A 12,235-nucleotide genomic window follows, 5' to 3' on the forward strand; every position below is an offset into this window, starting at 1 on the left:
AGTAGGTAAGTGCCCCTGGGTTCAATCCCCAGTACCAAAAACAAAACAAAACAAAACAAAAATCCAAAACCAAGCTTGTGACTCATGAAACTGAGTAGGGGTAACTCTCCGGTCAGTTCATGTAATCTGATCATTACCCAACTCCTGCACTGGGGTCCATCCTACCTGAATCAAATGGCTTAAAGTAAGGGTTGGTTGGTATTCCAAAAGGAAAGAGGGTTATTTGACCCCAGTGATCTGCACAAGAGGGAATAACACCAGGAAGGCAAAATCCACTCATGTCCACCCCACCACAGTTCTCTTTACTAGAATTCAGAGCTTAAAAAACAAAACAAAACAAAACAAAACAAAACAAAACAAAACAAAAAACCCACAAAAAGTGCTTTCTACTATTCAGTGCGTATTTAGAATAAATCCTAATTTCTAGCTTGAAAGTAGTGATAGCATTTAAAGTGATAATTATAAACAAGAGAACAGGTTAATGGCATAAGGATAAGTTGTAAAATGTTGAATAAGAATTTTATGTTCACATGGTCATAATTACAGAGATGAGATCTGAAAAAATATGAAAATAGTTATTTTCGTTCAGATTAGAGTTTATGGATACTTTTCCAATTTAAAAACATCTCTAACTTATATGGTTGGAAAGAAAAAAAGAAGAAGAAGAAAAGAGAAAGCTCATGAATGAAGTTCTGTGAATGAAGGTTGACATCATTAGATGGGATATGTGTGTGAGAGAGATTCCTGTGTCCCTCATTGCATAGCGCCTGGGTCAAACGTCCCACTTTCTCTTAAGCGGAAGACTGGCCCCACATTTCACTGACTTTAGACATCCCTAAGATATTACACTTCTATTAAATTTTATTAGAAATTTGTCCTTCCTATTATCTAACTTTGATACTCCTCTTTTAAATTCTGTTTTCTCCCATAGCATGGAATTAAGTTACCCAATCCTTTCCTTCTCTGCCTGCTCCAAAGGTGCACTGCTCACTTACGAGTCCTGTATTAGGGGTGGTCAGGGGTGGTCAGGGATGGTAACTCAGGATCAGAACGGTACTTCAGCACCGCGTCTCATTCCCAGGCTCTCTATGTTTGTCCATTTCTGCTATCTTAACTTACCAATTGTGCTGGAAAGCCAATCTGTTAAGATAATTTTGATCATTGGTTATTATGCTTTTAAAAATTGTTTATTCATTTTACCATATTTTTATTGTGCATTACAGTTGTACATAATGGTGGGATTCATTGTTGTGCATTCATGTGGGCACACAATATAACAATATAATTTGAGCAATATCATCTGCCAGTATTTCCCCTTTCTCTTCCCTCCTCCCTCCCTCTGATCCCTATCCTCTACTCTTCTGATCTCCCTTTGATTTTCATGAGATTCCACCAATTTTCTTTTCCTTTTTCCTTTCTGGCTCTCACATATGAGAAAACATATAACCTTGACTTTCTGAGTTTGTCTTATTTCACTTAACATCCATTTTCCTGCAAATGACATACTTTAATTCTTTTTTATGGTTGAATAAAATTCTTTTGAGTATATTACTACATTTTATTTATCCATTCATCCTTCGATGGGTACCTAGTCTGGTTCTGTAGTTTGGCTATTGTGAATTGTGCTACTATAAACATGGGTATACATGTGTTGTTATGGTATGCTGACTTAGTTCTTTAGGATAAATTTGGTTACTTCTTGTTATTTAGAGCTCCTGATATTACCTATTTTTATCTTCATATTGAATCTTAGTCAATATATATATTTTTTTGTACCAGGGATCGAACCCAGGGATGCTTAACCACTGAGCCACATCCTCAGCTCTTTTTATATTTTAATTTGAGACAGGGTCTTGCTAAGTTAATTAGAGCCTCATTAAGTTGCTGAGGCTAACTTGGAAGATCCTCTTGCCTCAACCCTGGTATTAAAGATATGTGCTGCATGCCTGGCTCTTAGTTAGTATCCTTTATCCATAGTTACTCTCACACATTCTTCTTCATCCTCATCTACACTCAAAAATCCTTTTGAATGTGGAAATGATGAAGGCACTTTGGTAATTTTTTTAAACTGGACTCCATCATTTGGCCAGATGTCTGACTGTGGCCTGGTTGCTTGTTGATCTGAGTTTTAGTCTTCTCAGATCTGAAATGGGAATGATTGTGTCTACTTTTTAAGGTTGTTGAGAATTTCGAATGAAAAATATTAGAATGATTGTAGGGAATTGCCTGTATTTGACTGATACAGATGGTAATTTCATGTGGTTTAATCTAATATTTATAAAATCTGTGCATAACACCATAGGTGGTGGCTCCGTAAAGAGTATTTGATATAGTGACAATAAGAGGGGTCATGTACAGTTGAGGAAAGTAAGAGGTCTCCTTCACAATTCCAGTACACAGAGTGTCTATATGGTTCAATCCACATTAGGCGGAATAGTTCATCTTGATTCTAGGTCAGGCTGAAGCAACATTTGGGGGTAAGCATCTCTGAGAGTGTAGGAAGAGACAGAGGGATCATATAAAGAGAGGATGCACTTAGTGTCAGATGGAAAACTTGAGTGGTAGACAAGAGCCTATGATCCTTACCATACCTAGAGCTGTAGAGTTCTCCAAACCTTTCTTGCCTGGGCAACACCAAGATCAATGGTATTTTAGGAACTGTGTATGTGCATTTATACTGAAGGAGTCACAGGGTGAGGTGAAAACTTACAGTTCTTACACTGCACAGATTCATTGATTGAATTGGAAGAGAAGTAGCAGTGAATCACAATTAGTAACTGTATGGTTCAGAGAGAATAATTGTGCTTCAATGTTATGCAATTGCAGATAGAAAGCCTGAGTCTTCTCCAAGGTTATCTTGTCAGCATCAAGATAAAGGCGAACTGAACTGATATACAGAAGGGCATTGTTCCAGATAAGAAATAAGAGCAGGGCTCAGAAAAAGGGAACCAGGTCCAAGGAACAAGATAGAACCTAAGCTTCTGCTGGCTAGTGCTTCACAAGTTTCCAGGAATGGAAGGTGGGTCATTGACTTCAAACCCATGGTTTGAGTTAACTTGAAGTAATATAGACATTTAAAATTAACTGGTAGGTAAGCTCTTTGCGGGCTTTGTTTCAAATGACTTCATAGATTTTCTGTTAGGGTTCTGTTTTGAAGTAAGTGGATTCAACAGGTAACCTCAATTCACATTTACTGTTACTCTCCTCTTGTATGCTCAATCTACACTCTTCTGCTTCTTTAAAGGACTTTTCAATTCATTGGTGAGTTTCAATGATTGATGAGTTTCCATGATTCAAAGTCAAGAGTTCTAACAATGATTGAGCTACACCATATGAATAGCAAGCTGATAGTTTTAGTTGCAGGGATGCATCTGGATATAGACCCATGGGACACAAGAGGGAAACATGTTTTAGACATTGATGGGGACCAGAGGATCTTCTAAGGTAATGGAAACTGAAAAGTTCCCTTTTCCTCCCATCCCTCTTTATTCTTTAAGTCTTCTTGAAGAAAGGTTTTGAATATGAGAAAAGTAGGACTCAGGGAAAGAGATCCTCTTTTCCTCTCTTCTTTGAATTGCATTCTGTTATTATACAGAAGTAAAACAACTTTTTTGCCAATACCTCCTTTGACTCATACAACAACCCAAAAGGCAGAGAGGGGAAGAATCATTAATTCCATGTGACAGATGGAAGTTTTAGCCTCCAGAAAAATCTAGCGATTTGCCTAAGGATGAGAGCTTAATCTGTGACTTGGGTCTTCCATCCCCCAATATATTTCAGTTTCCACTAAGGCATTTTATTCTTGTGCATTATTTGACATTGAAGTACTCTTTTTGTTGCTTTGTGCTATTAATGTCTATTAAAGGGAAAATTGGAATCTGGGCAGTGGAGCAGTATAGGATTAGAAATCAAACAATATATGTCTAATTAATTCAATGAATACTTGATTAATATTTGGCAGTTGCATTTTCATTACAATATAATTAATTAGAATTTCTAGATAAACAACTTCACGCAGTTGCTGTGAGAATTAAATGTGATAATGTATGTGGAAGTATCTACCACAGTGACTGGCAGTTAGAAGGGACTCAATTAGTTGAATATGAATCTTATCAAGACTAATTTCATGAGGATTTCTTTGGGGTGAAACATTACTTTTTGGTAGAGAACCCAAAATGGAGAAGTACCATATAATTCTATCATGAGTTAATAACCAACTTCAGGAAAGCAAGCCTCAGGATTTCAGTTTGAAATCTCTATTTTCCTTTTTCACTATCTCCTCAAAATCAGCATCTCCAAAACGGAACTTCGGTTCCTTTCATATAATTTTTTTCCCTTTTGCTCCTTCCTGTGCTATGATAGAGTTTCTGTCCTGTATTTTTGTGATTATCTAAACTAGTCCTAAAGATAAAGTAGTAGGTGAATAGGTATTTATCGAACTAAATTGAAATAGACTTTTCTAATAGAATTTTATTTAGGGGTATTTATTTAGGGTGTATTTTCATAAAGCTGTCATCAGGTGGTGGCAACCATAGAAAAGTCACCTAATGCTTGACCTGTTTAATAAAAAAATTGCTCTTCACATAATTTGCATCTAATTTAAATTATGACTTTATATTCCTTTCTTAATTTTTTTAACACTTTCGCAGGACTTTTTATTTTCTTTAAAAATATTTTTTAAATTATTTTTTTAGTTGTTGATGTACCTTTATTTTATTCATTTATTTATATGCAGCGTTAAGAGTTGAACCCAGTACCTCATGCATGTGAGGCAAGTGCTCTACAATTGAGCCACAACCCCAGCCCTTAAATTTTTTTTATTTGTTCTTTTTAGTTATACATTACAGTAGAATGTATTTTGACATATCAAACATACATGAAATATAACTTCTCATTTTTGTGGTGTATATGATGTGGAGTTACACTGGTCATATATTCATACATATGAATATAGGACAGTTATGTCAGTTTCATTCTGTTAAGGGCTTTTTATTTTCTTTCTTTTTCTTTTTTTAGTTGAACTTCATTCTGAAAATCACTAATGCATTAACAATGGTGTGGTTTTTATAGTTGTGGAAGATATTATAACAATTATTTGAGCATCAAAGATACTCAAGGGCATAATTTAAATAAAAAGGTATTTTGGGCTTGGAATTAAAAAAATCTTGTCACTCTTCCTTGGTGTCTTAAAAGTGGGAGCACAACAAAAATATCCCAAACTCCTGTGAAATCAAAAGCCAAATCTTTCCTTAAACTGTAGAATCCTTACTATGGTGTGATTATTGGTGGAATTTCTGTCATTGGTCCTTTTCATGAATATTTATTTAAATCCCAATGGAAATCATTGCTCATCTGAAAGGGAGTTAACAATCCTTAATAGCCTCTTCTGATTTGATTGATGTTTTTGTCACTTTCCTTGAAGTAAATAGGTTCCATTAGCATACCAAATATGCTATCTGTCCTTTTACCTCTACAGGCGCTTAACTGACCACTCACTTAAGATTTAAATATCCCACCTAGGGTTTTGTTGTCAGTTCAGGGTCAATCTTTCCAGAGAGGAAAAGGAAAGAGCTTTAGCTATTTAGCTGGTAAAAGTTCCTAAACAGAGGAAAAATATTTTTTTTGTAATAAAATATTTTCCATTGAGACTAATCATTTATTCTGCTCCCACAGGGTGTAAAATACCAACGTGGTTGACTTTATTGAAATCAGTGTGTACTGAGCACAAAGAAAAAAAATATTTGGAATGTTTAGGAAGTGTTAATTGTTCAAGAAAAAAACTGAATCAAAAAGATGAAAAGAATTATTGAGACAAAGGCATGGCATATGGAAATCAATAAGTCTGGGTAAAAGACCTATTCATACATTTTCTTCTAGCATGTGAAAGAATCCCAGAGAGACATGTATGCAGCTGTGGTTATGTTTCCAGACCACTAGAGTTCATAGTTAACTAAAGAGTGTGTAGTAGATGAGATCACTCTAGGGAAAATTCCGGATCTTCCAAGGAACCAGAGTGTCATTCAGCTGTGTTCAGGATCAGAAAGAAATCAGAAAAGTTCCACACCCTTAATTTGATATATTTCACTTTTCCCTTAAGTTTCTTTTTGATTACATTTCATGGAGAATCTGGGCACTGTATCCTGGCTCTGAGCACATTTATATTATCGGGGTTCAATATCGACTGATCCCCAGAGAGTCAAAGTGCACACACGGCAATGCAAATCACATGCCAAGGTTTTATTGCAAGCTCGAGCCTGGACCGCAACCAGCCTCTCAGACCACTACCATGGCGGAGTGGGGAGCGGCCCCGAGGGGTGAGAAAGCACTCTACTTAAGAAATTTCCAATCATTCACATACAAAGACCTGTACGTTATTGGTTAACATTGGAACAGCTAAACATTTGTTCTCTTTTGGTTGGGTCCTGCCAATTTATTTGAATCTCATTGGGTCCCGCCAAAACTGAATGGTCCTGGAGGAAGAAGGGAGGAGGGAGGGGGTGAACTGTGCAGGAGATGAGTCGGGGCTAGGCCCCCTCCCCTGTCCTTGATAGATAAGTTTTCTGGGCAGCTGCCCATTTCTTGGACAGATATCTCTTAACAGCCCCTGATAAACCCCGGGGGCCCAGTACGTCCTGTTTGTCCTGTATTGGCTCTTGAGGGTAGCACCTGTGCGCCCTTTCCTGGGGGGAGGTTTTACGGGCCAGTTCCCAAAATGGCTTGTTCATACAACATGGCTGCACAGATGTCACCTTGTTCTCAACACTAGCAGTAACAGAATAGAGATTTAAGAGTTGCTCTTGCTAAATGCGCTGACTGCATTTGAACCTGAAAATGCCCAATGGGTAAATGAAAACAAAATAAAGCTTAACATTTCTGCCATCATTTTGTATCTGTCCCCTTTATTACCATAAACCTTGGGTCAGACTTTTGCTAACTCTGCACACCGCATATTTTTTTTTTTTTTTTTTTTTTTTTTTTTTTTGTGGTGCTAGTGGATTAGAACCCAGAGCCTTGTGCTTGCAAGGCAAGCACTCTACCAACTGAGCTATATGCACATCACATGTTAATCTTTCAAGGAGTGTAATATAAGGCTTATAATTGCTAAATTTACTCACACTAATGCTGCGCCTCTCTTTAAGACTGAGATAAGAGTAACTAAGATGTTTTCAAGATTTGCAGGGATATTGAACTGCCAGTATTTGCAACATCCTGTTCCTGACCCCTGGAGTGGTGGTTGGAGGTCTTCTATCATTGGCTTACACCAGGAACAGTGGAGATGACCCCATAATGACACTGCCCCCTGGGCAGGAGCAATCATCTCACAGGGATCCAAATTACCCACTTCCAGGATCACAGGTTGGATAAACAAACACCCTGAGCAACAAATGGAGATTGACAGACCCCCTCGCCCATCACAAGGTATAAGGACTTATCCAGAGCCACCTGGAAGAACCAAAAGTGAGATAACGCACATCCAGACCACAGTTTGACCGAGATTGCTTCATTATACATACCTCTTGCCTGGTTCCAATTATTCCTCCATTGAAATCTAAAGATCCTGACAGGGCTCAGAAGACAGGATTAAGACATTTGATCTTCCTTTGCCTTCCCAATATGGCCATATTGATTAAAGTGCCTTTCCAGGTGTTCACCATTACCTTTTCTTTTTTTTTTTTTCTCTGACAGGTTTACTGGCTTTGAAGTTAACGAACAATTTCAATCTCCGCAACCCTTTGACGACTTCTCCCAACGTCAACAGAGGCCATGAGGTATAGCAATGGCCTCTGAAGTCAAACCACATAAAGATAGTGACTGTGATTCCTTGGCCTGCCTCCTGGAAACGATGTGAGGATGCGTCAGGTACACACAGTAATAACAGCAGCACGATCGCAGGAACAATGAAGCCGAGGCAGAAGTTGCCTACACAGTTTTACCTAAGTGTCTTGTTTGTTAGTAAGGAGCTAACGCGCCCGTTCTGACAGTCAGGAACAATTAGCACCAAGAGGTCCTGAAAAGGAGGCAGAATTCACAAGGCGTCAGTTATGGGCGGAGGGAAGCCACCATCTGCCAATGGGTGCCAGAGTGCTGCTTCCCTGGAAGGGGAAAGGGAGTGGGTTGGGCGAGACCCAGAGGCCTCTGCCCACGTTAAAACTGAGTAGCTCCTCTGCCTGCTGGCATCCCTGTGTCAACATGTTCTGCGTGTCTCATTGTCTCACACCCGGGGACGTTGAAACAACCAAGGCAGGAGCCAAGGGAAGGAAGGGAAAGAAGAACCGTACAGGTTCACAATCCTGAAGCGGAGGAGCCCACGGCATGTTTTTAAGGCTTCCCTGCCCTCTCTTCTCCCTTCCTCCCGAAGAGACGAGCCCCTCTCCTGCCATGAGATGAAGAGGGGGACAGTCCCTCTGTTCTTGGCTGCTGTGGTCTCGGAGCTGCTCCGTTTGGAAACAAAAAGAGCAGCAGGGCAAAGAATAAAGGGAAAGTTCTAGAGCAGCACCTTTAGGCTAGAAATAGCTTCCACAGTGAAAAGCCATAACTATGATAAATGCATCAGAGAAGGGCCCCAGTGGAGTAGAGTGCAGTCATAATATGCAGGTGGGTCCCACTACTTTGCAACCTTATGACGCCAGAAGCTGCTAGAAATAAGTCATCTCATTAACATAACCTACGAGCAGCCTGGTTTCTGGCCATGACTAAATAAGGCCTATACATGTTTCTCTAAAGTTTAGAATCTTAAACTAAATCCTTTATTTCAAAAACAAACACAAAATAATTTGCCAGGCAGAGAAAAGGTCTGAGTAGAAGATGGAAGCTTTCTTATCACCAGCCCCTTCCTACAGGACTTGGATGGGATGGAGCAGAGAGGAACGGCCAAGAGTAAGGAAGAACTTCACGGTGAAGGCTGGGTGTGAACTGATATCCCTGCAGACATGGTTTATAATCTTTACTTCATCACACAACATCAAGGATGGGTTAGTTCCAGGGAAGTGCTCCGTTTCATCCCGGTCAGCTCTCTTCCCCAGCATGCTCCACAATGTAGCAGAACCGAACAACACATTCATCTACAGAAAGCTTTAAATAACACCTGTCCAATAACTGCTCTCGCTTCCTTGTGCTACTGGGAAAGGAAAAAGAAAAACTGAGAAAGTAACAAGACCTCTGTAAGCCAGCTGGTGCCTATCCTCCCAGGTCACTGTCAGTGGAACCTCTGCTGGGACTGCCCCTGCCCCACTACTTCAGAAGAAAGAGGCAGCAGGACAGGTAAGTCACCTGCACTGGAGTGGAAGGAGAAACCAAACAGTTTGGGTCACAAGTGGATTCTGGCACATTTTCAGATTAGGTTAAAATTGTCACGGTGTGCACAGGAAAGAGACAAAGGAGTTTTTTGAGGGAGGTAATGCCTGGAGGCAGAACGGATGGACTGACCACACTGGGGAGGAGCTCCCTGTGGTGAGGGATAGGAGCTAGGGCGCCTCAAGGAAAGTGTTGGTTCGGAAGATGGAGGAGACGATCTTCCCAGTAGCATTGATGGTGCCTTCGCTGTCTGAGCTGGACTCGGAGTAGGCACCCAAGCCTGGGAGGATGCCAATGCAGACGGCGGCGGAAGGGCAGTGGATGGAGGGGCCGCTCAGGGAGGTGCTTCCAAGAGACACGCAGGATGGGGCCTCTTGATTCTTGTCACCTGGGTCAGGGTCTGGTTTCAGTCTTTTCACACTGTTGCTACTCTCTGAGCTCTTATGCTTCACAGCGCCTGCCAACAGTTTTGCCTGGGAGAACTTGTTCTTGGTTTCTATATATTTGTCAGTTTCTTCTCCACTTCCTTCTTGTTTTCTGCAGAAATTCCAACCTTGTTGAGATTACTTCTGTATTCCTTTAGTTCTTTCAGTTCTTCTTCTCTTCTCTGCTTTTCTATTAGTTCCTGCTGCCGAGAAACCTCATCAAGGAAGTTAGTCTCATCTTCATCTAAGCCTCTTACCATGTTTTTGAATTTGAACTGCTCCTCATACTCCTGCTGCTTCCTGTCTTTCTGCTCCTGTAGCCTTTCCTACAGAGATCGAGGGTCATAAACCTCCTCTGGACACTCTTCTGGATCTTCAGGTTTTCCAACTTTCTCCCATTCTTCTTGCCTCCTTTTGCGCCGTTCATCTAGTTCTGCCTGAGACACAAACCGCTTTTTGATGACAAGGTTACCATCATCCCCTCCATCCATAATGAAACGATCAGTCTGCTCTTGCTTCCAAGAAATTCAGACGGAGAATATCAGGTACTCAAAGAGCTTTAGTGATGGAGTCCAGTCTGTACAGCAGGAAAGTGATAGGCCCTTGTTCTCTTTAAACACTCTGTCTGCACCACTTAGGATACTACCTTCAATCCTTCTCTTATCTTGACCATCTTATGCATGTCCTGATGCAGAAGATTCCCAATCTCCAATCTATCTACTACTTCTACCTGGACCATCTCCTCAGCGCAGAAGTCCAGGTTTCGCCGCCTGGCCAGGACCCAGGCCGCACTCACCTACCAGCGCGCGGGAGGCGACACTCCCTCCCCTCGGTGGCGCCCACCCCAAACCGCCACCTCAAAGGTCGCTTGCTCTTAAAAAAAAAAAGAAGAAGAAAAATAAAAAGAAGAAATAAAGAAAATAGTCTTTGCTTTTGTATTCCTTTTGACCCTTCAGGGCTTCCTGTTCCTCACCGCCACAACAAAGCTCCGCCCCCTTCCGTCCCACCATTACCTTTTCTATTTAGTTTTTAGACTGAATGGCCAGACCTGATATTTGGAACCCCCAGAGTTGGGCCTTTAGACTAGGACTCTGGTAAACAGTTATCTGAATCTTTTGATACAGTTTAATTTTTAATGCTTTTGGATATAGAGAAATAAGGCTAGGTTTATTTATTTGAGCAATTGTTTCTGAAAATATTCCTTAATGACTCAAAACACTTAAAATGTTTTAAGGCAGTAGATTTGAATTATTTTTTAACTATAGAACTCTAGAATGGTATATAGAATCATGTACCTCAAGTTAGAAGCCTTTGATTCCCAGTTTGGACACTATCTGAGTTTGTTTCCATTTTTAGGAAAAAAGAAAAAAAGTTATCTGTAAGTACTTGATAAGGTGTTACAGTACATGAAAACTTGTTTTTTTTTCACAGAGTAATGATGTTTGATTCATTCTGTTATTTTTTTCCTTCCCCCCACCCCTCCCACCTCTCTTTTCCCTCTATACAGTCCCTCCTTCCTCCATTCTTGCCTTCCTCCCACCCTCCATTAAGTGTCATCATCCACTTATCAGTGAGATCATTCCTCTTTTGGATTTTTGAGATTGGCTTATCTCACTTAACATGATATTCTCCAATTTCATCCATTTGCCTGCAAATACCATAATTTTATTATTCTTTATAGCTGAGTAATATTCCATTGTGTGTGTGTGTGTGTGTGTGTGTATATATATATATATATATATATATATATATATATATATCACAGTTTCTTTATCCATTCATCAATTGAAGGACATCTAGGTTGGTTCCATAGTCTGGCTATTGTGAATTGAGCTGCTATGAACATTGATGTGGCTGTATCTCTGTAGTATGCTGATTTTAAGTCCTTTGGGTATAGGCCAAGGAGTGGGATAGCTGGGTCAAATGGAGGGTCCATTCCAAGTTTTCTAAGGAATCTCCACACTGCTTTCCAGAGTGGCTGCACTAATTTGCAACCCCACCAGCAATGTATGGGTGTACCTTTATCCCCACATCCTCTCCAACACCTATTGTTGTTTGTATTCTTGATAATCACCATTCTTTTTTTTTTTTTGACATTATTATTATTTTTTCCATTTTTGTATTAAAAAATCATAAATTTACATAGGGCAATGTTGTTTGATTCATTCTGTTATTTTTTCCCTTCCCCCTCCCCCTCCCACCCCTCTTTTCCCTCTATACAGTCCTTCCTTCCTCCATTCTTACCACCCTCCTTATCCCTAACCCTAAACCTAACCCTAGCCCTAACGCTAACCCTCCTACCCCCCCTTATATGTCCTCATCCGCTTATCAGCGAGATCATTCGTCCTTTAGTTTTTTGAGACTGGCTTATCTCACTTAGCATGATATCCTCCAATTTCATCCATTTGCCTGAAAATACCATAATTTTATCATTCTTCATGGTGGAGTAATATTTCATTGTATATATATGCCACAGTTTCTTTATCCATTCATCAACTGAAGGGCATCTAGGTTGG

At 40.1% G+C, this 12,235-nt stretch overlaps 1 pseudogene across 1 annotated transcript; it reads right to left on the reverse strand.

The window, feature by feature from the left end:
* Positions 1-8,721: 8,721 nt before the first annotated feature.
* On the reverse strand, positions 8,722-10,595 carry LOC306659380 (PSME3-interacting protein-like; annotated as a pseudogene). The gene is made up of 2 exons (XR_013766641.1): positions 10,456-10,595; positions 8,722-10,225 (listed from the first exon to the last, which is right to left on the reverse strand). The product of XR_013766641.1 is annotated as a PSME3-interacting protein-like (transcript).
* Between the last annotated feature and the right edge of the window lie 1,640 nt (positions 10,596-12,235).

Source organism: Sciurus vulgaris, assembly GCF_902686455.1.
Source record: "Sciurus vulgaris genome assembly, chromosome: 4".
Lineage (NCBI taxonomy): Eukaryota > Metazoa > Chordata > Mammalia > Rodentia > Sciuridae > Sciurus > Sciurus vulgaris.